At 41.0% G+C, this 26,476-nt stretch overlaps 1 protein-coding gene across 5 annotated transcripts in view; it reads right to left on the reverse strand.

Moving 5' to 3' along the window:
• tenm4 (teneurin transmembrane protein 4) overlaps positions 1–26,125 on the reverse strand; it is a 154,334-nt gene extending 128,209 nt beyond the window's left edge. For all 5 annotated transcript variants that reach the window (XM_034097617.1, XM_034097615.1, XM_034097614.1 and 2 more), the window contains exon 1: positions 25,731–26,125. The gene's annotated coding sequence lies outside the window, so the exon portion shown is untranslated. The remainder of the gene's footprint in view (positions 1–25,730) is intronic.
• Positions 26,126–26,476: the final 351 nt, after the last annotated feature.

Consider the following 26,476-nt stretch of genomic DNA (forward strand, 5'->3'; position numbering starts at 1 on the left):
TGAGTGTCAAGGCTAGTGCTGACTGTTGCAGTAACATTAGTTCTGGGTCTTGTCCAAGTATAGGCTTTTCCTTTCTACTACCTCTGATGTTTTCTCAAAAATAAGCCAACCGTTTAGAATTACAATCTAATTTGCATTTAGAATGTAAACCTTTCACCCTTCCTTAATATGAAAGCATGCAGACATAGGCCTCAGCCCCATGGGGTCATACATTTGGCTGAATAAGTAAATACAACATCATATTTCAAAACAAACACTGCATTATTTGGTTTTAAAGACACGTGTACAGTTGTACATAACTTAGTCCTTTCACCACCTCATTTATTAAAAACTAGAAGGATAAAAAAGGTACTGTGAAAAATACGTTTTGCCAAACTTAGCTTACCAACATTATGTATTTGAATGAGGTTAGTCTGAGCCAATATGCACATAACTAGAAGCCTACAATCCTACCAAACATCTATCTTATGAATGCATTAACTCTGAATAAAAGGTTGTAGTCTAACAAAGAACATCTTGGTTGACTAAAATTGTACCTACTATCCAACCAATTGATGTAGTCGATGGAGGAACACTGAACATTAGATTTCGACTGAACATATCAGCTGAAGCACACTGAGTGCACTCTACCTGGTAGCCTAAATGAACCTTTGCTAGATGATCGTGACCAACAGGAAACATTTACCAATAATTTGACACCCTCTCTGCCACCGTAATCAAGTGAAATAATGTCAACAATCTTATTTTGAACGTTAATTTGCTCTTTTTCCTTCAACACACAAAATAAGTATATATTCCAATCAGGATTTTATGAATCCAGATTCATCTGTCCTTATCCAATGTCCAAAATTATGAGATGAACTTGAATTGATCAGATCATCATTCATGCATGTATTCAAGGAAAGTAAGCCAACAAAAACTTAAAACAACAAAAACGAAAGAAACAGGATTAATATCTTGCAAGTGCAGCATTGGTAAATAATTATCATGTAAAAAAGTGTGATAGGCGAAGGCGCGATAAGTATCAGAATCACATTTTGAGGGAAATCTAAATAATGATGTATTCCTCTCATTTTAGAGTATACTATATACACAATACATGTGTTTGCTGTGTGGTTCTGCAACCCCACACATATTTAAACAAAACGTGTATTGTATAAATATCAAGCCTATTCTAGCAAGTACAGAATTATATGTTTCTATATATAATGTATAGCCAACATGTTGTAGTTGAGCAACCTCTGTGGAATAATGGACTTGATTTGAAGCAGCAGATTATATAGGGTCTTGCTTATTGAAACTACTTATTTTACGAGCAGTTCCCATGAGAACAGATCCTCAGCAGACCAGACGTGATGTTGGCAGAAACAGGCCACTTGCTCATTTTTGTTATTTTGTATCCTTTTTAATAAGGTTTTCTTTAATTTCTTCTGTTTCCTTTGCTGTAGTGTATTCTGCACCGTTTAACATCATGCTTCTTTTTGTGCTGGTTGGTGAACTCCACAAATAGGCTTAGTGTGCTCTAAAGACACACCAATCTGACAACAATGAACTGACACAGACGGACCCCAACTGTTGCGTCGCCTCGTGTCTCTGCGTTTTGGCCATGTGTCGAGACTTCAGCTGATGGCCAAGAAGCACGTACGTGAGTGGCAATAACTCTCCTTACCAGCAGGCGGCGGTAGTGTGTATTCGTCATTCAAAAGAGGCAATACAGACTGCGTGATAACCGAGAGAAGAAGAACAGACCGCGTGATATAAACAAACAACAAATAGCGTGTGCGTTCCAATCTTCACTCTACAACGAGAAGCTCATGGGACTTTCCCGAACCTGTGTCGAGAGCTGGAGTTAAATACAATCTCAGATTTGCCTTCTTAATAGTTTATTTGGGTCCCTCACTTCCGTTTCGCTTCTCATGCACTGATTCGCTAGCTGAACAGCCAATCAGTGATTTATTTTGCCGACTGCCCCCCGATTCGCATGGCCGAAAAGACCTGACGGTGCGGGACACACCAATCTGAGTAGGGCGTGTCAATGCTCATCGTCGGCCTGACGCCAACCGACGCTGATAATCGGCCTGGTGTGTCCGTGCCTTAAGATATCTTACAAATATGAATAAATTAGTTCACATGATTGAGATAGTTAACCAAAACACCGATTAGACCATACTCTCTGTAGCAAGGCCCACACACATGCTGTTCCCCTGTCAGAGTCCTCCTGCTTCCTGCCACATTCCAAAGACATGCAGGTTAGGTAAACCGGCAGCTCTAAATTGCTGGTAGGTGTGAATGTTAGGGCGAGTGGTTGTCAGTCTCTATGTGTCAGGCGTGTGATTGACTAGCTGTTCAGGGTGTACCCTGCCCTGCCTCTCACCCAAAGTCAGCTGGGATCGGCTCCAAGACCCCGCGACCCTCTAAGGAGGATCAGCGGTTACAGGTAAATGATGGATGGATTGCACAAACCCAGCTTTGGGGTCTTATATGTTAAAATTAAAAAAATATCTAAATGTTTTTTCCACGCACTTTGTTTTTGGGATTAATGATAGTTATAAAAAACGTTCATAGACATAGATTGTACTCAACACAAAGAGAAACCTAGAGTCCTTGAACTGACGTTAACAAATAAATAACAAAAACAGGAGTTATGAGCTTTTCAGCTGACAGCAATAAATAATCCCTGCTATGGGTCAAGTGGTGTACTATAGCACAGCAGTTTCCTTTACACTGATATTCTTCTACCTCAGCACAACAGAAGACTTTCCAGTCATGATCTAAATCACATAAGCTCCTCTAGTGTTTCTGCTTGTGTTGAGGTACACAAAAAAAGAAAATTATAAATCAGGCACATACAGTGCTCTGGAATATTGAGAGCTTTGAGAGGAAATACAGGTAACTAATGTATTTGAGTCGTACAAGTCTACACAGAACCTTTACCCTGTGTTATCTGAGGCTGCAGCCACACAAGGACGATAACGGAAATGCACCGAAATCGTTATCAAAAAAGTCTTCCGTCCACACGCAATAGGCACAAGAAACGTGTCCGTCCACACGAGACAGCTCGAACTGCTAGAAACGCTGTAGTACATATGCCGGGCCTGTAAGTGGCGCTGTTCTTCTGCCACAAAATACACCAAAAGCAGCGAAGAAGACTTATCGGTCTCGTTGGATTTAGCAGCAGAGGTGGGGTTTCGCGGGTTAACATGTCCGTTAAAGTTTAAATCTTCAGGACAAAATTAGAAAAGTGCCGGTCAAAGGTCTTCTTTGTTTTTTAATGAGCTTTAAAACAAATAAATAACGACTCTATATAATAATATAAGAAATAATACACAGAGTCAGTCAGTATCCGTGGTCTCATAGATAGATAGATCTTTAATTTTGTCATTTTGACAACGAAATTACAATAAACTCAAGGTGCCAACACGCAACAACAAGACAATATAAAAACAACAAGACAATATAAAAACAACAAGACACTATAAAAACAATAAAACAAATGGGACTTAAAATAGACATGATAGGGAATATGTACATAAATAAATAATAAATGCAGCTATTTATTTATCAGCTGGCTGATCCAGTAACGAGTGACCCGACAGTAAAAATAAACATATTTATAACTCGTTTAGGGAGTTTGAGAGGTAATTAAAATAGCTAAGGGTGATGATCTAACTTAAAGTGTGTGTTTTGTTCCGCTCATCGCTCCATCACAGCTGGCGGAGCTGCAGGTTACCATGCAGAGCTGTGTGTCGCCTCTCGTGTCCGATTAGACTTCACTCGCGTTTATGTCCATATCGATCAAATCTAGCTGGAAGCTCCTGCTGGGTTCACTGTCCTGTATTGCGTCATCGTTAGCAGGAAATGATCGTTATAGGGCGTAATCACAGAGCCGTTTGGCCCCCCAGAGCATTTCGTCCACAGATCTTGGGACCCGTCATCGTTATCGTTTTCTGCGTTTCCATGTCGGCCTCGTGTGGCAGAACCGTCTATCTCATAGAGAACTATAGCAGATATGACCGTTATCGTCCACGTGTGGCTGCAGCCTGAGGCTTTTCATACCTTCTCCTTTCTCACACTCTTTTCACTTTGCACTTGTTAATGAGTTTAGCACCACAATCATAAGCATGGTACTTATATAGTGTCCTGAACAGCATGCCTTTATTAGACATGTAGGCTACATGTCTAAGCACCATCTGGTCTTTATTGTTTCTGGACCTATGCCATATTTGCAAGTCTTTTGGAATACACAGACCTTAGGTTATTGAAAGAAAAAAAGATGGAAAAGAATGATAAAAACCAAACCCTCAACTAATAATAAATAGATTCAAAGTAAACTTATATTTTAAAATACAATATCTCACTATATTAACATTCAAACCCTGTTTGAGAAAAAAGTCTAACTTTGCCAGAATCAGGTCATAGTAAGATATTTCAAAAACACTAGGATGTGGAGTGATGCTGTAAATGCATTATTTGTTGACCCATATAAACATTTGATAAGGGACACCTGTTTTACATTTAAAGTGAAAAAATGCACTGACAGGTGCCAAAATAACGGAATAATTCATTACACATGTGACATGTCACCACAAAATGATTACTGTGACACCTTTTGCCTTGATAATCATTTGCATATATTAGAGCCATCACTATTGATTACCATCACTATTCAGTACTTTTTTTGCGAGGATAGCAAATTGTCCTGCTACATGCCCAGTTGTAATATCGTCCATCTTTGCTAATCAGAGCAACAATACAAACAGAGACAAATAAATAAATAAGTCAGAAAATAATTACAAAAAATCCATGTTTTAAAATTAGTCCAAAAAGCAAGTAACCTTTCCAAGTTGTTCATTTTATTAAATACTGCATTGAACAATGGAAAGCTCAGCAGTAGAGAAATGAAGCAGTGTGTGGGTGGCACAGTGGGCAAGAGGGAGAGACGTGCCAGAGCTCTTCTCCTCCTGATTAAAACAGCTATTTTTCTTGTTAATCCGAAATTAAGGTACACATTGAGGAAACGGTTTGTTTTACTTTTAACCTCAGGGTGATCCAAAACAAGAGAGCAGCATAGACGACCAGCTAATCGACCTGCAATGTGGCATTCTCAAATGAGCTTCTATTCAACTCTTTGGGAGCAGACGGCCTCTGAAGCCTGTTGTTCTGATGAATAAGCCCTCAACCAGTGGCAGCCAAATCTATTTCACAATAGACTCAATATAGAATGGTGCAAAATGGGAGTAAACTGAGATTAAGAGTCTTTATCATAAAGCATTCTAGAGCATTGAGGATAACTGGCATTAGCAGTGAAAACATAAAACCAATACCAGTTAAATTCCCTCAATTACCCCATTTGATCACCATGGTAAAAAAAAGGCAATAAATCCAATATTCTTTAGCATATCATTCTTTATTACTGATTTTTGTTTTTCATTATTCTAATATATACTTTATCGTGCTTCAATCCTTCTAACAACTGTATTTATTCAAGATATTAGCCAAAAATCGAATTTAACAAGATAACGTTGGAACACATTGTGATAACCTTATAAGTCATCGTTGCCCAAACCTAGTTATTTGTTTGAACACATCATAATGGGAGTCGATGGAACCTTCGATAACATCACCTGTTAGCTGTAGAAGAAACGTGTACCGTCACCTTTAAACATTTTGTTCCTGACTTGGATACGATTGCATCCCTGCTGAATGATATTCTAGATTGGAAGGACCAAAGGGAGCGAGATGTACGTGCATATCCATAAAGAGACATCAATAAACTGCACACAGCTCACTTGTGTTTACCGACCTCCTGGTAAGCCATCTCTTTTAACCAGAGTCAGAGGGGATTGTGGGGACATCGATTCTGCTGTGCAACTTTATGATTTAGGTTGAAAGGTTGCACGTCCGTTTAAGATAAAAGAAAATCCTTTGTGTAGCTTTACACGCTGCTTCGGACTGGAACCATCTCTAAAGGCACATGGGAGAGTTAGTGTGTTTAAAGTGCATTGGGAAGTGGATCTACACAGTTAATGCATGCATGCTGTGGCAACCCCATTATTTATTCAATAGTGCACATGTACTACATATCAAACTGCAGAAAAATACTTGAACGTGCAAGCTTGCTGTGAAATCAAGAATATGTTCTCTGATCCAAGACTACATTGCATCATTGTGTAAAAGGTCACACGCCTATGCAGAGGACCATCACGTGGTTTCCATGCTCAGTAACTTCTTTCAGCAGCAATGCTCAACTTATTAGTGTTTTCTAACCAAAGGTCATTCAATTAATCAAATAATTCAAAACACTCCTGTATTTTATTTTATATTATGTAAAACTGTCACTAAAAATAAATGATGTTAGATTAGATGCAATATAATAAGGAGCTTAAATGTCCACTTATCCTAAATTCTTCCATCAGTAAAACAATGTTTAAACACTCTTTAACATCTTACAACAATATGCTGCTAAATCAGGAAGCAGTTCCTCCATTCTCTGGACATTATTAACAATAACTTTAAGACGAATTATCTTCATATTTAAAGAGCATTTACTAGAAAACCAGAATAGAATAGAAAACGTTATTGTCATTATACACGTACAATGAAAAGAGAAGCCCTACTGTAACAATCAAGGTTGGACTGTTCTATCTTTAAACACATCCAGCTGTGCCATGGCACTATAATTCAATGAGATGCTGTATTGCACAGGCCTTGGTCAGAGCATGCAGCAAATCCTCGATAATAGTGCAAGGATTATTGGGATTGTGAAAGTTCCCCTTATTCAAAATATGTGAAAAGTATTGTATTTTGTGCTTAAGCATTCAACTCCCTGGAGAACTGTGTGCAAAATGCAATGTATAAAAGGTTTAACCTAACATATACATTACATTATAGGTTGTTATGTATTTTTCACTGCCAAAAGACATGCCTGTTCTTGAAGAGCTCAAATTGAAGTAAATAATATGCCAACTTTCTTAAACCAAGCCATTAAAATGCAGTCTCTGAAAAAAACTAGAGGGAAGACTGAGTGTCAGTAACATTGTTTTCATTCCATTTCACCAAATAAGAAAGTACTGGTAAAGACCCTCAGGCCTGTTTGAATTGCCTCTTGCTCCAGCTCTGTCATGTCTTCATCAAGACGCTGAGGTACAAATTAGACACAAACAGTTTATAAGCTGCCCTTTCTCTCGCTCTCTGTTTTCATCACTTATTTTTACTCAGTTGCACAAACACACACAAAGGCCTACACGCACAGAAAAGCCCTGTGATGTCGAAACATGGTAGCTGGATGTATTTAAAAAATTTAAAAAATGCTATTTGAACAGAACAGGATAGACATGGGTATTATTTTTATTTTGTATACTAATACAGTACAAGAGATAGATTTGGTTTTTAAATGACTAAATTGTGTCTGGGTCACTTAATGCTGAGCCATTTTGATTAATAGGCTCTGCTATTGTCAGCCGCTTTTGCTCACTCTTAATACTAACATACTACAACCCACATCCGAACTTGGCAGAAGAAAAGTGGCTGGCGAATGATATGCAACTGTAATGGTGTTATTCCAATGGTGTGATAACACACACTTAAGTCTCACACTAACTTCTATTTACACTGCATCCTCGCAGCTGGGGGTGACCATGCTGACGCAGGACACTACCGCCCTGCTTTGGAGCAGAGCCAAGCCATGATGGTTTCCTGCCATCAACTAAACTCTGTGGACGTCATGGAGATTGGCACAGCATGTCGAGATGTAACATGTGTGGACAAATGTATTTTGGTTGTTATATTTTTGCTCAAATTAAACGTGGGAGTCGTTGTTCTTTTGAACTTTTTCTACTCCTACAATTCGAGTTCTGACTCTGATCTTACAGATATGAGTATCTCTATTTTCTGATTCACCCCTTACTGTTTGTACTAATATGAAGTTTACTGCAAATGTCAAGGTTTAAAAATGAAAGCCCCCCCTACTGGAGCGCACCTATAGCTTTCAAAGGTAAAAATACATAACATATAATGTTGTATGTTTTAATGGTGTTTTTTAAGAATACTATATACAAAAGTGCAAATTGGCTGATTTAACATTTGTCAGAAACACTGACAAATATGCGCGTCGGAAAAAATACCTCAGCATATTACGCCAAGCTTGAATGTATTATATTATTATATATTGTAGGTTTATATATGTTGATACAAGACTAGGCTGCTGCCGGATAATGTCGGCATTCGGAAAGCTGCGCTCTGATGGCGTGGATAGGTGACTTTTTGCCTGCGAAGTTTGCATGTCACCTTGTAGGGCTCGTCCTATACACGCTCAGAAAGGTCTCTCACTTTTGATTCGCTGCCCGATATAATTGAATGAGCAGGCACAGCTCTGAATGAGTGTGAGGGGTTTTTCAGCTGATGTGTCATAGCACACGCAGCACACAGATTTGTTTTCTTCAACTACCAGACAATGGACAAATGAGTCGACAAAGATGTTTCGCCGTCTAACGTTAAGTCGATTAATTTGGAGCAGCCCTAGTTTCCTTGCTGCAGTCATTCTGTGTTCAAGGCCTGTATAGCATGGGGACTAAAATACTTATTATATGCACACAATGGTGAAGAAGTGCTGCTGCTTCTTTGTTGGGACCACATACTGATGGTATTTGGATCTGTCAGGTATACTCTGCTTATTCAATCTTCTGGAGTGCACACTGCTTTTGTTAAATATGGTCTAAAAAATATATAAAATGCAAGTTTGCTTCAAAAATAATCCTACTACTGGATAAATGTTGGGTAGCTGGATTTGCAGTTATATCTTTAGCCCTTCTGTGTAGAGCACTTTTTAAAGTGTTATTGTTTCTGTGACCTGCCAATCACCTTCCCTGCAATACTTACAATCTGAGAAAGTGCTTTTTGCAGTCCAGTTGCTTTACTATGCCGTTATCTAAAATGATAAAATGCTTTCAACCAGGCTTCTGCATGCCATTTTCAAGTATGCGTTGGCTAACACCAAAGCACCCCAGCTTCCTGATTAAAAACAATAGTTGATTGGCTTTCTCACAAAATCTGCCCTAGGGATCTTTTTTTGTTGGCGGATAAATATATAAACCGTGGGGAGGAGTGAAAGAAACAATACAGCTACAACTGCCGCGGTTAGAGGAAGAAATAAAATACTTATGGTATTTTGAACCTAATCTTCATCATATTGCCAAAGTAAGCAGTCTGCTGCCTTTATTAGGGAAACAATTGGGGTGCTGTGTATGCATCGTGATCACAGTTGCTCATTACCTGACACAGTAGAAGAGCACAGCCTGATAAATAACTGCCATTAGAGGGTCCACTAGAAAATGGACTTAATGTGGGCATATATTCCTTTATTGGGTGCTTTGCTACAGTTTGTCCAACCCAATCATTATTTTTGGTATTTTGCAAGGCACAACCTCTTATACTGTATGACTGTGAAAATATCTCCTTCTTGACTCATTCGGAACATAGAATATATCTTAGCATGGAACAAATTATCTTGCTATAATGTACACACAATGTTTTCTTTTCAATATAAAATCCAGGGCTGGCTTAGTTAACCGTTAGAAAGGTTAGTTAATTTTTGTCCACCTTCTATTTATGTCTGATAGGTACTGTACGTACTGTTCTATGGTGAAGCACTTGGGATTGGTTGCCTAGACAACTTGTCAATTAATATATATCTATAGCTCAGGAACTGCTGTGTATTGAGCTGTCATGATTTACTAGGGTCTTTTTTCTTTAAATTATCCACAAAAGTTGGTCCGATCAAATGTAAGCATACCACTTAAGGGGCTACGTTGATGGGCGCTTATATGAATTGTACTACAGTATCTTTCACAATTTTGACAGTGGATGCCTTCATGAAAATCGACTTATTTCAGAGATCACTCATAGAAAACCTATTACAAAGAGCCATACACACACACATTCTATTACATCAACGCAACATTAGCAAATCGAGTTCTGAACATAAGTGGAGTCAAATTAAGGGAGAACTGTGTCAAGAAAGAATGCTGTTGCAATCGTTATATTAATAAAAACAGGTGCATGGCCATACATGTGTTAACTTGTTCCTGTGTTCCTATCTGTTCTCTTTGAACTGAAGAAATCTAATAACAGACCTGAGGTATAACTTAAAAAAAGCACCAAAAAGATTTGTGTCAACTAATTAACACTCATCTTAAATCTCAAGTACACTGCTTAACATTAAAGCTGTTCAATTTTACACCTTACCACACAGGAATTATCTCCTCATTGGTGTGAAATGCCATTAAATACAAATGCTTCAGATCCCATAAGCAGGGAGAGCAAGACTTTAGCATAATGGTTGCCATACCGAAGCCATGAATGTGAATGGAACTGTTTAATCTTTAGATAAGAGACTAAATAATGTACACATGTGAATGTATAGTGGTAACACTGGGGGAATAATTTACCAGGCAGTTATAGGCCCTTACCGACTTTCATTTGGTCCTGTGCTATGAATATGTGATGAGAATGTGAAATATATTTCAGAGGTATAGACTAGAGAAAATATTGTGAAGGGACCCCCCAGACGCATCATCAAATCGGGCCATGGATGTAAAGTGGGGTGTCTGTGCCCATTTCCTTACTTCCTACTACACTTGCGCAGGCCACACACATTATTTACACTCAGCCTTGATTTTGACTACACACCAGTAAAGTTGTGCATTTGGATTTGTCAAAGATTGGGAGGGGAAGAAACCTGGCATCTTTGAGCAGGACAAAAAGATATACTGCAAAGCTGCACTACTGGTATTTTGTATGACATGAATTAAGCGTGGACCAGTACAGAAAAACAGTAAAGAGTCAAACCAAAAAAATATCATTGTAGATGTAGCATGTTACTATTTGAGAAGTTTGTTTTAGGAAGAATTATATTGCATTTAGGTGATCATATGATCCTAGAAACAAAGCCAATGTCAGTGTTACTGTTGACATACTGTGCACAGTAATATAAACAAAGCAAACTTAATATTTCTGTAAAGCTTAATCCCACAGATTGTTTACACAATTGTACCTACACTTTAGAACATCATTTATGTTGACTTTGTTTTGTTGATAAAAACAACTATTTGAATACTTATTCAATTAATGAATTTAATAATGTATTATATGACACTTAAAGTATCTTGCCACACAATTTAGGGACATTGCTACCAAACCAGAATCTTTCTGGCAGACTACTTCTTCTAATTACTTATAACTAAAAGGGCTTCCTGATTTGGTCAAGGAATGTACAACATGTGTTTAAAACAATCAAAATGGACAGCAAACAGAGATGACCTGCAGTAGAAGCTTGACAAAGTGAATTAGAGTAATGTGGAACAACACATATACTTCAGGTCCCAAAAGTTGTATTTCCCACCTATCAGACACTGTGCAATGTTTCCTAGTTTCTGACCTTTTTTCTATTCTTGGCTACAGAACTGTGTCTCTGAATCTGGCTCCAATGTGTTAAGCCCACTAACAGGCTGGATGTAATGCCAGCATGAGGGTCTAACTGGAGCCCAAGCAGACTTACAAAACACATTATGACATTTGTATAAATATAAACTAATTTCATTACAATTATTATCAATATACAGTAGCTTTCATTGATTGTTTTAAATGGGTTGTTCTCAACTGTCACATAGAAACAATACCTGCATGTACTGTAGATTATGGAAGAAATACAAACAAAGGAAATGCTCAATACCTGTTAGTATGCAAAAACACTGTGTTGCTGCTCAGTCTCTGAATGCAACACAGTGCATCGTGGCAGAGCACTGTCAGCTGCAGCAGCCAAAACTTTCTATGTTGGTCTACATTGTTGCTTTCATTAGTCTTCCAGCTACTGCATCCTGAATAAACAGGCCAGTGAGAGATGCAAGTACTCTGATTGCAAGCAGAGTAAAAGCAACAATGCCCAGATTGCAGATGTTTTTTTTCTTCTAAATAGGTCAGACATGAGGTTACTACAACATGACTGAAATAAAAGCATAAACTAAGAATAGTTGGTTAATACTGTACTTTTGAAAATGAAATCTAAATATTGCCGATCCTGCTGCGAGGACTACAGGAAAGTGTCTGGTTGCTCAAAACAGTCACTCAAAAATAACCAGCTCTGACATGTCTTCACAGCTGTCTCCTAATGCATCAATCAATGTTTTGGCAACTTCTTCCAATACTTTTTATGGAAGTATTGTGTTATGGGGTAGACCAAAAAATATAAACGACATATTGAGAGTGTAAAACCCGACAGAGGTATTGTTTGCTGGGTCAACATTTTGTAAGCAAGAGGTCAGGAGACTCAGCTTCCGTTTTTAGTGATGTCATTTCCTATTTGAAAAATGAGGCCTGTCTCTAAATATCATCTTCTCGCCCCTTTGTCATCCCATCACTCTTTTCACAACGTGTCACATTGAAACCCAGTCTGTGACATGAGCAAACTGATAGCTTCCTTCCAGGCAGGCTAGTGGGCTTTATTAATATTTATAGAATAACAGCTTAAGGCCAGGACCCTTGAGAGCTATCAATCCACTTTGCTGCCTTTACACTCGCAAAATATATTGACAACTCCTTTTCAGCACTCCCCTACCCCTGAAATCCTCACTTTGCAGGTGTGCAGCAGGTTTTAAAAAATGTGACAGTTTTACACAAAGACAAAGAAAAGGCTTGTATTCCCTTTTGATTTAATAACCTGCTCAATTGGTGAGGCTGAAGTCAATTTTTAAAGAGCTGGGGTTAACAAAATCTTGTTACGGAATATAAAAACGAGGCCAATCATGACAGCATGTCATGGATGTCAACATGGTGTACGGACCGATGAAAAAAGAGGCCGTGTTGGCAGCACTCTCATGTCTCAGACACAGCCAGCTAGTTTGAGCCAGTTTTCAGTCTAAAATGTTGCCTAGGACCTTGAGAGTACAGAAGAATCCTCTCATGTCTCTTGTCAAACATAAACACGTGTACAGCTGACCCTTGACGTAAAGTGACATGCACATGGACATAATAAAAGGGAGATGGTTTCCTTCCTCGGACGTTATCTGATTGCTAGGATTAGGAAAAAAAGAATAGAGACGGCAAAGTTATTTCATTTATTTTTTGCCCAATAAACGTTACCAGCCAACCTTATGGCTAAAGGCAGACTATATCATCGTAAGGTGCACCATGATAATTGTACCTATTTTCCGTTCAAGGCTTTAAAAGAACATTTGATGAGATTTGTAGTATTTTAATTTGTAAACATGTAGACGCCATTCTTACTTCAATTCCTTAATTGTCTAAAGCAGCAGGCAGTGTATTTCCTTGCTTTTAAGAGTAGCTGATTTATTTATTTTTTAGAGATCAACTATAACAATAAATATAACTCAAGCTGAATAACCATTTAACACGTGAAAAAATATAGTTCTGTAATTGTCCGTCTGGATAAAAATGGAGAAAATATAAATTAACCTCCCAAAAAATGATCTCTTTAATTATAGCTAACAGCATATAGGATATCCGGTTAAATAGTGTTACTGCCCTTACTGCCTGGCAATACAGTTTAAGAAGTGTATAACTCCACCAAGACAAGGCAGATGCTGAAAGATGCCAACCTTATCAAAAATATCACTCTGATCTGAACATTTTAATGTTTTAAGAGGGGGCTTAATCAGAGAGGAGTAGGATAAGCCTCTAAATATCCTGCACCTTCTCTTTAATATAGCCTTATTAGTTATCCTCTAAAGAGCCTCTGTCATAGCAATTACAGCTTACACTCACAGAAACAAATTAGCATGAGATCTTACAAGAAATCCAGCACTGTGAAGTTAAACCTTACAAATGGTCTGTAATACCGAAGAGTAACATTTTAGCTGGCCTTCGCGACTAATGCCTAAAATGCACACAGCAACAAATTAATCATGCCTACCTTAAAACGCTTGAACCAAAAATATCCATGGTCTGTAATTCAAGATTCACTATTCAAAGGTTTATTGTCATATCATATACAAAACTATGGTGTCATTATCGCATGTGTATTTAGAGTATGAAAACAGCATGTTGTTTGTCCACCTATTGTAACCACTGTTACAGTCCCATTCAATGACCTCCAGATGAAATAAGGGCAGTCAATGTACAGCATATCAAAAAACATTAAAATAAACCAAGATGCGTAATGTGATGGTTATCAAAACGATCATGTGTTCTCATTCATAACACTCCGTTCGATGTCTCACTATGGGATGCGCCTCATCGCGGAGCAAACAGAAGCATCAATCTCATTACGCCAATCCTGATTGGCTGGTGATCTTGACGTCAGCGTAGGGGTGGGCGATATTGAAAAATATGTTATCACGATATTTTCAGGCAGTATCACGATAGACGATATATATCACGATATTTTTTCATGTCGGTTATTATGGTTATTTTTCAAGTTACTTAACAGAACAAGCACCTACAAGGTAACAGAAACTAAAGCAAAAAGGAGTAACAGACCAAAATAGCATTTCAAGCTGGTTTTATTTCAGAAATGAAACCCTGAATGAACAAGTGAGCAGTGAACATCAATAAACATGAAAAGGAGGGTAAAACATAACTAAGTAAAACATAAAACATCAATGAGGAAAAGTCAGTGCCAAACAATTAAAATGTAAACTTTAGAGTAGACTTGAAGTGTAATAAAAGACTTTAGCATAACTGAAGGGAAAAACGCCACAGTGTCAGTTATGTCTTTCCACCGTTTGCTAGTCTTTTCATAAGGAGCCCCTTTATGAAATGCCTGCCCTATGGTTGCTCGCTGCAAAGAAAGGGGGCGGGGACTTTGGGAGCGTGTCAAACAACTCGGACTGAACGAAAGCAGAGGGGCGCTGACATTGTGAAATCGATCGGGCTTGATATATGGTGAAATTAAAATCAGTAGGTGAGGCTGGGGGAGCGGGAGGGGAAGAGGCTCTCCGTCCGCTGTCATAGCCCCCTGCGCCGCGCACGGAGAGCCTCTTCCCCTCCCGCTATTTTTTTTTTTTTTTTTTTTTTTTGCGAATTTTTTTTTCATTTTTTTTTTTTTTTTTTTATCACGATAGGACGATGTCTCTGAAAAAGCATATCGTGGAGACCTAATATCGTCACGACGATATATATCGTCATATCGCCCACCCCTACGTCAGCGTCAGGGAAATTACCCCCTATAAGTAGCTTGCGCCACAAAGCATGCCTCATTCAAACACCTCTTCTCACTTCAGAGCACATCTCTACAGTAGCCGGGCAAGCTTCACTGTCCACAGACTGAACCCAAATACCCATTTCGGTCGACGGGCGCTCGCCGGCTACTCCTTCTGCTTCGCAGGAAGACGGTAGTACTAACGCCGTTAGTATTTAAAATCGACCTCGCCCTTCTCTACACGAGAAAGTAAGGTAGGTCCGATTTTTCAAGCTAGCAGCACACCTGTTGCTAGCTCGCTCCCTCTCTACCGACACCACGGTAGCGAGGAAGTTTTTTCTTTTCTCTTCTCCACGGAGGAGGAAAGGATTAAAGGAGCATACTGCCACACCAGTCAGTATTCTCCGGGAATAAAATACCCACCGTCCTTTTCTCCGGTTTAAGGACAAGGTGGTAACATCTTTTTCTCCCGTCCCACCTGTCGAGAGCGGGCCCTCTCCACGCCACGAGGCGAACAAAATGGATGCCCCTCTCCCTCACACCAGAGGAATCAGGGACTCGGTGGCTCGACTCTGCGGCTGTGGGTTGAAGATCTCGGGAAAAGATACACACCAGGTCTGTTCGTCCTGCCTCGGGCTGGAACACGCCCGAGGCGCTATCGACAACCCTGTCTCATGCGGACATTGTGTCCGCTTCACCGTCAAGAGCCTCCGCCGACGGTTAGCATGACAAGCTAGCCTGTCGGAACAGGACCCCCCCATGTCCATGGACCAGCCGGCCGGCAGTCAAGACACGGGGGCGTCCGCCACAGAGAGTGAACCCCTCTCCGTGTCGGTCTGGGGATTATTATCTGCGATGGCCACAGAACCGGAATCCCGCGCCCTGGCAGGCCGGGACCCGGTGACGACAAGACACGCGGGAACGGATTCCCGCGCTTTACCAAGCTGGGGCTCCCGGTTAGACCTCACCATGGTCTCACCCACGGAGGATGTCCTCGAGCTGGACTACGAGGAGGACGCCCTGGCGTTCCTCCTGTCCGAGTCGGATGAACAAGAAGAGGACACCCTCGTGTCATCGGCCCAGGCTGCAAAGCCTGGAGCAAGGGCTGCTCTCCCGGGCGATAGCACACCAGCTTCGCCCGGTCTGAGCATGGACCTGCAGGCCGTGTGCAAACGCGCTGCGGCCAGACTCAACATCCTGTGGCCTAAAATGGCCAAGGAGACCTCCAGGTCCCGCTACGAGGGAAAACATCTTCCCCGAGCAGAGGGCAAAAAGAGGCAACTCCTTCCGGTCTTCCCGGAAATGTTGGATGAAGTGTCGGTCTCGTGGAGAGACCGGCCCTTCAGCAACAAGGTCCCAATCCAGGGTGCCTCCTCCCTAGACTGCGACGGAATGGAGAAGCTCGGCCTGCTCCGCATTCCGCCCATGGAACCGCTGGTAGCCGAGCAGGAACCCCACGCTGCCAGCAAAGTCGGACCGCTTTCAGTCTACAATGACTGAAAAGTCTTACAAAGCTGCAGCGTTGTCCGCCAGGGCCCTGAACGTGTCCTCGCTGCTAACCGCCTACCAAGCGGAGCTCTGCGAGGACCTGTCAGGTAGCCCGGGAGCAACCACTCTGGACGAGATGGCAGCGGTCACGGACATTTGCCTCCGTGTCCAGCACTGCTCCATCCAGGCCACGGGCAAGGTAATGGGGATCATGGTGGTGCAGGAAAGAGCGAGATGGCTCAACCTCACCAACCTCCCTGACCGGGAAAAGGAGGATGTGCTGGATATGCCCATCGTTCCCGAGGGAATTTTCAGCTCTGCTCTCGAGCAGAGACCTCCAACGGGCGCACGTAAATCACCCGGAGCTTTTAGCGGTGTTCCCCACCCTAAAACGCGTCCTGCCTTCTCTCAGAGGACACCATGTCCTCGTGAGGACAGACAACACGGTATCGTGTATGAACCGCCAAGGGAGGTTGCGTTGTCTCCAGTCACACACACTGGCACACAAACTGATCCCTTGGAGCGCCAGACGTCTCCTCTCTCTGAGAGCGACACAGGTACCGGGAGTGATGCACCTCGGGACAGAACTACTGTCCAGAGGTGCACCACTATATGCAGACTGGACTCCACATCCAAGGATCGTGAGTCCGCTGTGGGTGCGTTACGGCAGAGCCGCGTTAAATCTGTTTGCATAAAGAAAAAATGCTCAATGACAGCTGTTCTCTTTAATGCACGATTTAAACGCACTGTTAGGCGGGGACGCACTCGTACACGATTGACCTCCGGGTCCTCTGTACGCGTTCCCACCCCTGGCTCTGTTACCCCCAACTCTGGCCAGAGTGAAGGAGCAACGCCACACACTTATCCTGATGGTTCCGCCCTAGCCCGCAACGTACGGGCTGGCGGAGATATATCAGCTGTTGTGCGGGCAGCCATGGCAGCCATGGCAGATCCTTCACCCACGCCCAGAGCACGGGGCACTATGGGCCTGACCCGTGAGTGGTACAATCTGAATACAGTGGGACTACCTCAGAAGGTGATAAACACTATTCAGAGTGCGAGAGCTTCCTCCACCAGGTCTCTTTACGACTGTAAGTGGAGGGTGTTTGAAGAGTGGTGCCTTCAAGAAGGACACATCTCTTTTCAATGTCCTGTCAGGGTGATTTTATCATTTCTACAGGACTTGATCGATAAACACAGAGCTTTCTCCACGATCAAGGTGTACCTGGCTGCTATTGCTGCATGCCATGTGGGCTTTGAGGGTAAGACGGCTAGCCAACATCCTTCCAAGCCATCCAAGCACCTTCGGGTCTGCGGGCTCACTCGACTCGGGGCCTGGCTACATCCTGGGCGTAAGGGTGTTAAGGGTGTTAAGGGTGTTTCCATCCAAGACATCTGTGCAGCGGCAAGCTGGTCCTCGCCGCTCACTTTTGTCCGCTTTTACAGGCTAGACGTCTCCGCTCCAAGCGTGGCCCGAGCAGTGCTGGGCACCTTGTTGAGTCGGGACTCTACCTGTTAAATTCTGGTTGATCGGTGATTTTCGAGATAAGCTCGTCTGGCAATACGGGAGCTACAATTTCCCATAGTGAGACATCGAATGGAGTGTTATGAATGAGAACTATAGGTTACTTACGTAACCCCAGCACTCAGAGTAACATGAAGTGAGATGTCTCACCAGACGGCCCTCCTTGCTATGGTGAAGCGAGAAGAGGTGCTTATTTTGAATGACGCATGCGTTGTGGCGCAAGCTACTTATAGGGGGTGATTTCCCTGACGCTGACGTCAAGAATCACCAGCCAATCAGGATTGGCGTAATGAGATTGATGCTTCTGTTTGCTCCGCGATGAGGCGCATCCCCTAGTGAGACATCTCACTTCATGTTACTCTGAGGTCTGGGGTTACGTAAGTAACCTATAGTTTCTTGTGTTAATTAAAGACAGCTACAGTTCAAATAAGTATTGCAACAACTAAATTGTGTTTGTGTTTACTCTTTTATTTAGAAAAGCAACAGATCAAATCCCTTCTTAAATGATGAGCTGCCAGGCTGCACGATACTGCGGAAAACAGTGACATCATGGTTGTTTATTAAACCCTGCACCAATCACTGCTGTGATAGGGAGAAATACTGCATTCACAACTAAGTATGAGTAGAAGATCAGTAGATATACATTTTTATGAGCTGCCACCACTCCCCTAAAATTACATTTATTGTTTTTGAAAACAGGTAAGCTGGCATTGTGGTACATTCATAGTAAAAAAGAAAAAGGAAAGCTTGATAGTGCCATACAATATTATTATTCAAAACATTACACAGCCATGCGTACTGCAACATTACCGTATATGCTGCTTTCCCACTGTAAATCACTAGGGTTCAATTACCTGCAAATGAACTGCCGTTTCACTATCTTGCATAAGATTATCCAGGTCATGATGAAATGCCACAAGGGAGACTGTTCTGATGGGAGGATTTGAAGATGCAGAAAATATAAGATGCCACTTTGTTAGTCTGATAGCTGCAAGGAACATGATGACTGCCAGCTAAATCGCCCTCTTAATGTGACATTCAAGAAGTGTTAGGACATCTTATTATTCCTGTCACTTTTTTCAAGTTGAACATGAGTTTAAGTTCAGTCATCAAATGACTAGCTTCTCTATCTGCTGTCCATAGCTGCAGCAGGCCACAGCATGTACACAGCAAGCCGAGTGGGGCAATTTGCTGCAGTGCATTTAACTCTAGTGGTGTAAAGCACATTGACCCGACAGTTGGCCAGAGTCAGTCTGTGAGCAGGAGTTAGTTGCAGTTTGAAATGGTCAGCCTCCATTTCTCTCCATCAGTGGAGAGCTTTTTAGTGCATGATGGGCAATCAAACATAAAAGTTTACAAGGCCAGCAGTCCCAAATAGGGACTATTAGAGAAAATTATGTGATAATGCTTACTGTGACATTTATTTGTGTGGAATTGCTCTGTTAACTGGCCCCCACAGGTCTCCATGTTAGTTTCACATTTTTCAACCATTTTACTTGTATATTTGATCAATATTCTGACAAATACCAAAAATGTTTCATCAGTCGTACTACTGCTTTTATGTTTGAGCTAGCCTCATCAAAGTTTGATTTATGTCTCTGTAGTGCATGTGAACTTCTGAAAATATGGGGATATCCTGAAAGGAGAGCGTCGGCACTTGTGATATTTGGCAGTTAGGAAACGTGCAAAGCAACCATCAGGAATAACGACCCTCCGAAGAGGCTGCCCATCCCATTACTGGTCCAAAACCATATTTAAAAGTGGTTACAAGATACTGTCAGTTTGAAGGCATCGTTAAGCTTTTTACCCCCAAACATCCTGTGATGTATGAAAAAGATTCAAAAACAACTCATAGGAATATAAGACCTGGGGTAATGCATGCTGCACACGAAGCAATGTACTTTGTTTGTACTTTTGCAGCCCTGTTGTACAGTACTTGTTTTAAAAAACTAAACATTTTGTAAAGACTGGAGAAGGCCCTGTCATTTAATTATGGGATAAGCTAACCTTAAGTGTGTGTACAGCTTCTTTAAACAAAGTTACATTTTCAGTTTCACAACTGTCTCTGTAACCCCTCGCATCTGGAATTCAGGACCATGTATTTCCCCGCTTCCTGTCTTTTATCTGGTGTTTGCCCTTTGAATAAAACAAATATTATATGGTCTTGTTTGTCTAAGATTTCAAATAACTGAGGGAAATGCCCTTCAGACATTATTATCACATTTGCATAATTCTGAGCATTCCCAGAGTAAGTGTTGTATCATGACTTGGTGATCTGTATGCGTTAGCTACAAAAACAGGCTACAAGTAGCCAGTGGCAAGAGATCGACAGCTGCTACCAATATAGAAGCTGTATTTATTTAACAACCTCTGTTTTATGTTCTTTTTTTCTTCTGTCCTTCACAAACTAAATCAAGGTTTTGGAGAAGAAAATACCTTTTTGTACCTCAGACAAAATAAAAAACAGATCTAGCAACTGATGAAAAAAAGTTGTATGTACTCTCACTTCGCTATCCCCCAGTCTACGGAGGATGATGTATCTGCTCTAAGAAATATTCTAAAATAATCTGAAGTTATATGGCAGATTTTAATAAAAAATACATGAACAGGATAATGCTCTACTGTGGCAGCATTGCACAGACGAGAATAAACAAAGAAGCCCATGTATGGATAACGAATACCACACCTGCAGATTGTCATTAGCGCCTACACCAACAAGAGCCATCTACGAACTGTTGGACACAAAGGGAAGTCTGTTAGTGTGTGCTAGGGAGGAGAAATACTACACTGTGTCTGGGGGCTCAAGTGCATAATTTCAACCCCAACCTCACTGCTCAAGTACTTTGTTTGAGTGATTCTGACTTTCAGAGCACCAAACAGGTGTAAGATTGCAGTTCTTTGAAAAATGGATCTGGGAAAAAAGCGAACACTGCAATTCTCCAGGATTACAGACACTGGGAAGACTCTTTACACAATACAATCTTTACAACATTTAATCGAGTTATAAAGAGGGCTTAACTGTCATCAAAATCGTAAAAAATGTAATGGGTTTGTTTAGGTCAGGGGTGCCCAACCAGTCAATCACGATCGACCGGTCGATCGCGGGGAGATTCCCAGTCGATCGCGAGATGTGTCTAAAAATAGAACAACAATATTCTGTTTTATCGTTAATGTCCTATAACATAATCTTCCTGTGCCAGAATAATGCACTTGAACGCTTCAAAGCTTTGTGATTGGCTGGCGTGACCCCATGTGTCGGGGCGTGGCTTGTAGGCAGTGGGCAGTATTTCGCTAACGTTGTCCGTGTCAACAGGAGTGACAGTCCGCACACACACAAGACCGCAATTATGGCAGAAGCAAAAGAGCCCAAAATATATCATGTTCACTCCGAGTGGGAGGATGATTATTTTTATCTATTCCAATTCAAAGTCCATCTGTCTCATCTGCAATGCGAGCGTGGCTTTATCGAAGAAGGGTCTTTTAGGAGCGGCATTTCAAAACAGTGCACAAACGCTACGAGACGGAATTCCCTCCTAATTCTGCCCTACGCTCCCAAAAGGGGAGGGGCCTGAAAGGACAGCTAACTGCACAGCAGTCCATTTTCACCAGGCCCAACAACAAGAGCAAGGCTGCTTCCATAGCATCTTATCGTGTCAGTCACGTTCTTGCGAAACACATGAGGTCTTTCAAAGATGGCGAAGTTGTGAAAGAAGCATTCCTGGAGGCTGCCGACCATCGCTGCCGACGCGCTTTTGGGGACAGTAAACAACAACAATAACAGTAGCATTTCAACAGGTTTTTGATATAATAAAAACTCAAGTTGGATACCGTTATTAATCAGCTGTGAGTTTTAGTTTGTTTGAACTTAGTCATTATAATTATTGTACAAAATGGTATAAGAATGCAAACTTAAATTGATTATAGTCTATTATCAATTCAGGTTAAGAAACTTGCTTGCATCCTATTAAAAGGCATTTATTTTTATACTCTACTAAAATGCAACAAAAAAGGGTTTGATTCTATTAATTTTGTCTTTTTTATTGCACTTTGGCAGCAGATTCCTGTGTAGCTTCAGATCTGAGTTGTCTTATTAGTAAGCCTAATTTATACTTTTGAAGCAACACTATTTTTATATAATGGCAAATAAAGGGTTCAGCGTCTTTTCTTTTTTTCCTATGTCATATGTGGCAGCACTGTTCAATGCTTCTTGAAAACATTACCCACTGTAGTGACGTGTGAATAAACTCCAACTCTATCAACAACACGGTTGTGTAACTTCAGTTACATACTTGTATGTGTGTAGATTAGAAAGAGGTAAGATAAAGGACCTGCAGTATTTTATGAGGTATTAATCGTACAAAGGTCAGTTTTATACAAGTAGAAGTGTGTATTTACCTGGTAGTAGGCTGTCAGTAATGGCTACGCCTCTCTATTTGGACTGGTAGATCTCAGCAGACTGGCAACTTTAAAAGTAGCTCTCGGATCAAAAAAGGTTGGGCACCCCTGGTTTAGGTATATATTAACCTATTGTATAGGTTTATTATTTTTGTTTGGCTAACAACACCAAGGTAAAATGTAATATAGGGCTGATATGCAAAACAATTGTGTTGCTCTTAAGTTAATTAAAAACTACTCAGCTTTTGTCTGTCACTTTAAAACATTTGATTCAACATCTCACAAGGAATTACTATTCCTGAGAAGAGTTCCAGCACACAAAACACAACAATTAAATGATATTTTAATACTGTTCAATTCCACAATGAGTGAAACTAGATGTATCTTCATAATGATGCAGCATAAAAAGATTTCAGTTTTACAATCAGAGGTTTCTTTATGAAGATGTAGAGGCTATCCACAAAATAAATTGCCCACAACAATCAGTTTGTTACTTGGAAACACTGCATGCTTTTGATTTCTGCCGTGTCCTCAACGTATCGAACAGATTCTGGAGCTGTGCTGGCAACATTTGTATAAGGGGGTTGTGTGTGGTAGTGTGTGTGAGAGATGGGGGGGGTCAGTGCCCAGTTTTCATGTCCAGCAAAGTGGTGTAATTGTGACATGTACCCATTAGTTATATATGTGATAAATCACAAGATGACAGACTGCGGCTTTAACTAAACATAATGCTCCAGGCTAAAAAGGCACCACTCCTTGTGTTGCACTCGATGGTGCTACATTGACAGAGGAACAGGAGAAAAGATGTACAATTTCCATGTGAAAATCAGATATGGTAGGTTAACTTTAAAGGCAAAGAGATTCAATTAATGGTAAGCTTTAATGCAAGCCAAATGCTTTAAAGCAAACCAATGCTGCTTTGCTTATTATATTTTATTTACCATTATATTGCCATGATTTTGTCATGCTGAACCAAACAATATCATTGAGACTAAAGCATTTAAAGTACCCATTTCACTCAAAAGCAGCCATTCCCTCCCTAGGTGACGGTACAGTTCTCTCAACAATTATTACTTGAAACACACAATATCCCCCTAGAAAACTCCAGAGGGACACTTCGTTGTAGCCTCTCAGTCGTTGTTCTGCCCCGTATGCTGCCAACGTTAGTTCAAACACAACAATCGTTTATGGAATATAACAAGGTCCAACTGCAACTTAAATGTCATCTTCCTTCTTACAGCAATCTGTCCTTTAGAGAATAGCTGTGCGTTGAGTTCAAAATGAAACACAAAGGCAAAAAGACAAGCAACATATTTTTCATTTGTGATCACAAAGGCAGGGTTATTTCCCCCCCTTCTCATGCAGAGAACTAGTGCTGAGGCTGCTTCTCAGAGCTCATCAGCACGACAAAGACAACAGGGAGAATGCAGCCTTGTTCTACAAAGGTTAACCTCGGCGGGACCTTACAACTTCAGACTTTTCATTTGATGACTCTCCCAAACACTTGCCATGCAGGATGGAGGGCCTCAGGATTCCCTTGGATTTAACCTCTAATATATGAGGTCACGCAACCTGCTATGCCCAATGACGGCACTTGTAAGCTTTGTTATTTGCAATAAGCTCCCACACAGAGAGATTTTTTTCTAATGGTTCTGAAGTCTGCAGCATGCCTTGGGAACATTTGGAATACAGACAAAAAATTACTTTTTCAATTTAAATCAAGTCACAAAAGTATTCATTTGGATCCCAGTGTTGCCAAATAATAGATATTATTGTTTGGGCAAAAAGGTATACAAATATTATTTTTAAGGAGTTCACTTTAGTTTAACATTTTACACAACTCTTAAGCATGCTTTGGTTTATTACAGGAGAAATTATCTATGAATAAATTGCAAAGTAGCGTAAGAACACAATCTATAAGTACCAGTTTTTCCCCATCACTACACTCAGAGGTGTGTGTGTCAGTCCTACAACTCTTCCAATCAGATTGCGGAGCCGGTCTAAGCTGTGTATAGGGCCCCAACAATGACTCCCAGGGGTCCTACTCACACTTTTACTCCTTCAGTCTGAAATGTTTGTGAACTTCAAAACATTCAAATAGGGAGGTTTCATTATTTATTCCTCTTAACCTAATCGGTTTGATTGTGACCCCATGAGATCATGCCGTTTTTAAGGCTATGCCTCATTAATTTAACAGGACAAAATCATAAAAAATAGGCAAATCTAATTATGGTGGATCTACATGTTTATTTTATGACTTTAATATGAGACTATAGTTAGTTTGTGATTTATTATTTGTTTGGATGTTGTTAAAACCACAGTACTTATTGGACCTGTTCGTGAATTGTATTATGCTGTAGCAAAACTATCAGCTATGCAGTTTTCCTAAGCCTTACAAAGCATTTCTGCATTTAAAACAGCACACACACACACACACACACACACACACACACACACAATCCACTGGGCTAGTTCTGCTACACACTAGGCTACTACATCGATTCCACTTCGAAGTTAAATATGTTCTCACCTGTTTTTTAAAAAAAGGGAGGGGGGCTACAATCCCAATTTCAACCATAACAGATTTGCATTTCCTTTCTACGCCTTTGAATACAAACAAACGTGTTTACAGTAATGTAACTCAGTCTATTCGGACACAGTTATAGAAGATAAGGGCTGTGCACATATTCAATCTTCATACAGCAGGACACTTTAACCCACCTCTAAATTCAGAAAGCAAGTCCTTACCCGTCCTCATCCGTTATGTACCCCTCTCACATCATTTAGGACGCGCTGCAGCCGTGCCTATTCCTCAGCCTGCTTTGAAAGGCAACTTACCTCACATCACACAGTTCGATCATGTTAAGGCGGTCTCCGAAACCCTTTAGGCTGCTATAAAACCGCCGAGCAGGTAGCCATACCGTGCTGCGCCGTTCACGAAGCCCCGTTAATCTCTCACTGTCCGAGCTATAACATGCGGGTAAATGGGCAGTTTTGTAAAATAAAAGACAGCTTCAAAAAACGGTGCAAAATTTAAAAAAAACAAACGTAGTAAACTGACCGCGGCTTCCTACATCAGTTCCCCGTATGCGCTCCGCTACTGCATGATGTTTGTGTGCAGCTGGTTTTTTTCTGCAACACTGACAAAAATCACAATAAAATGAGCCTTACCATGCTGAAGACGCATCCAATGTAGCAGGCCGGTCCCGTTGACAATTCACAAATATACTCTGAGGTGCCCCCAAAAAGCCCTTATGCTTCTACTTCGTCTCCTTCTCGGTCTTCTTTCCTCCCTTTCGTTTTGAAAGTACCCGGAGCAGGCGAGTGTATTTCCACTGTGCACGACACGGTACGGCAGAGGAAAAATCCTCCTCCTCCTTCTGCTGTTCCAAGGTGCTGCTGCTGCTGCTGCTCACAGCGCTCTCAGAGAACCACACATGGGTGAGGGAGGAAGCCGTCCAAGATGCCCATTAGCACGCACACCTAATTGAACGGCGTGAAAATCCTTCGGGAGAAATATGTGAAATAGTCTCCGGACACACAGTGGGAGATAAGGTGACTCGCCAGCCGCTGTGCTGGGGAATGACAGGCGCCGTGGTCCCTCACGATTTACAATTACGAGTTCAGAAAAGGGATGAGTGTGCGACTGTGCGTGGTCGCCCCCTTCGGTACTGAGCCATAGTCTCTTCAGATATCTGACCGTTTCGGTTTTTCCTCTCCTTTTTTTTATCATCTGAAACAAATAGGTTTCAAAATCATCTTAAAGAAATTTCAATTTTTCAATTCATGATTTAAAGAAACCGTGTCATACAAAGTCAATGTGTGGATGGCTAGGTCAAAACAACTGTATTATAGCTAAATGTTTCAAAAGAAACTAAAGGAATTACTTACATTCTGACAAGAATATTTTTTAGAAT

Source organism: Pseudochaenichthys georgianus, chromosome 13 (assembly GCF_902827115.2).
Source record: "Pseudochaenichthys georgianus chromosome 13, fPseGeo1.2, whole genome shotgun sequence".
Lineage (NCBI taxonomy): Eukaryota > Metazoa > Chordata > Actinopteri > Perciformes > Channichthyidae > Pseudochaenichthys > Pseudochaenichthys georgianus.